Here is a 2,500-nt window from a genome sequence, read left to right as displayed (position 1 = left end):
AGAAGTGGAGGATTTGGTCTTCGCCTATATTGATTGAAATTGAAAGGGCACTACTTTCTGCCCGGATTGCCTTTCATAAAGAGCGAATTGACTCTTGTTGGGATTGAAGGAATTGATTTGTAGCCCGGACCATCTCAAAGGGACCCCGAGGAAGAAGAAGAGGAGGAGGAGGAGGAGGAGGAGGAGGAGGAGGATTAGAAGGAGAAGCAAAAAGGAAAAGGAAGATGAGAGCGGACGATAAAAACTAAGAGGAGGACGAGAAGTGGAGACAGGAGTAGGAGTTGGAGGAGAAGAGAGGATGGATAAAGATGGAGGTGGAGCAGGAGAAGGAGAAGATAAGGTGGGGAAAGATGAAGATGTAAATAAGTAGGAGGGCACAGCGTGAGAGTAGGTAGGTAGAGAAGGCAATGGGATTGGGGGAAGAAAATTAAAAAGAAGAGGAAGTGAAGAAAGAAGAGGAGGAGGAGGAGGAGGAGGAGGAGGTGGCGGAGGAAGAGGAGGAGGAGGAGGAGGAGGAACTGGAGTAAGGAGAAGGTAAGAGAAGAATGGTAAAAAGAAAGAAGAGAGGGATAATTATGAGTATAAGGAAGATGATATAAAAGAAGAATAAAGGAAGGGGATAAGGAAGAAGATAAATAGTAGGTGGAGAAGTAGAATTAGAATAAGGAAAAAGAGAAGGAGGAAGAGGAGGTGGAGAATGAGGAAGATGGAGGAGGAGTCTGCCTTACCTCTGTGTTCAGAAAAGACTGGTATGGTGTTGTACCTTTGTACCAAGAGATTGGGTTCTGAGAGCGAAGCTCAGGTAAGGAGTGGGTGATGGGATTGGGACGAAGGGGGCCTGGGATTGGAATGATTGGGCGAGTGAGTCGAATGCTGGTGGCATTTTGTTCCAATCACTGATTGGGCAGAAGGGATGAATGGGTCTTTGGGATTGGTTCAAAAGAAAGTCTCAGCTGAGTGGAGGAGATGGAAAGATTGGTCTCCCATAGGGTAAGAAGGGAGGAGGTGAAAGGTCATTCCATCTCATCCATTTTCTCTCTCTCTCTCTCTCTCTCTCTCTCTCTCTCTCTCTCTCTCTCTCTCTCTCTCTCTCTCTCTCTCTCTCTCTCTCTCTCTCTCTCTCTCTCTCTCTCTCTCTCTCTCTCTCTCTCTCTCTCTCTCTCTCTCTCTCTCTCTCTCTCTCTCTCTCTCTCTCTCTCTCTCTCTCTCTCTCTCTCTCTCTCTCTCTCTCTCTCTCTCTCTCTCTCTCTCTCTCTCTCTCTCTCTCTCTTGCTCTCTCTCTCTCTCTCTCTCTCTCTCTCTCTCTCTCTCTCTCTCTCTCTCTCTCTCTCTCTCTCTCTCTCTCTCTCTCTCTCTCTCTCTCTCTCTCTATCTCTCTCTCTCTCTCTCGCTCTTCTATCTTTCTCTCTCTCGCTCGCTCTTCTCTCTCTCTCTCTCTTGCTTTCGCTCTCTCTCTATGTCTCTCTCTCTCTCTCTCTCTCTCTCTCTCTCTCTCTCTCTCTCTCTCTCTCTCTCTCTCTCTCTCTCTCCCTCTCTCTCTCTCTCTCTCTCTCTCTCTCTCTCTCTCTCTCTCTCTCTCTCTCTCTCTCTCTCTCTCTCTCTCTCTCTCTCTCTCTCTCTCTTTCTCTCTCTCACTTTCTTTTTATTTCTCTCCATCTGTATGGTAAGCCCTACATATCACACGGACGAAACAAATGAGTACCAGTATGCGTTTGTGTGGGTGTAGCTGTGTGTAGGTGCATGTGTGTGTGTGTGTGTGTGTGTGTGTGTGTGTGTGTGTGTGTGTGTGTGTGTGTGTGTGTGTGTGTGTGTGTGTGTGTGTGTGTGTGTGTGTGTGTGTGTGTGTGTGTGTGAGAGAGAGAGAGAGAGAGAGAGAGAGAGAGAGGGGGGGGGGCTGGTGCGAAAGACAGACATAGGATCAAAAATTCAAATTGCTAGACCAACAAACAGAATCGCATTTTTTTTTTTTTTTTTTTTTTTTTTAAAATAGACAGATGGCATGAAAAGGTCGAACCCTGTATATCTGCCCTTATGGAGAGCAACATTATTTGATAGCGACTGAACTATGACGTCACATCGCCGTACATCAAAATTCGTTAAAGCGAGTCTGGAGACGGCGCTATACATCTGCAGCCCCTCCTCCTCAAGATATTTCGGAAAGATGACTTCGGTGGTAGGGCGAGCGAGGAATGAGGACGGAGGAATGATTTTCGAAAATGAAAGGACATCGATGGCGCAAGATTGCTTTGCTATCACAGGTGATCGGAACGAAGGATTCTGGATGTCTCTTCGTCCTGAGAGATCGATTGAGCAGACAGATGACGACTTCTTTCTCAAGAGATGGAAGGGATAAATTGATGGTGTCTTCTTAACATAACAAACGAGGTAGACAAGCTGATGATGTGTTTTTCATGGTAGGATTATAGACTGGAAGGGTGAAAGGGGGATTTTCTTTCTTTTGTTATTTTTGTAGTTATATGAGATCAACAGGAATTGATTG

This window comes from Oratosquilla oratoria, chromosome 28 (genome assembly GCF_046742065.1).
Source record: "Oratosquilla oratoria isolate Oo_2021 chromosome 28, ASM4674206v1, whole genome shotgun sequence".
In the NCBI taxonomy this organism is placed as follows: Eukaryota; Metazoa; Arthropoda; class Malacostraca; order Stomatopoda; family Squillidae; genus Oratosquilla; species Oratosquilla oratoria.
This window is presented reverse-complemented; position numbering follows the sequence as displayed.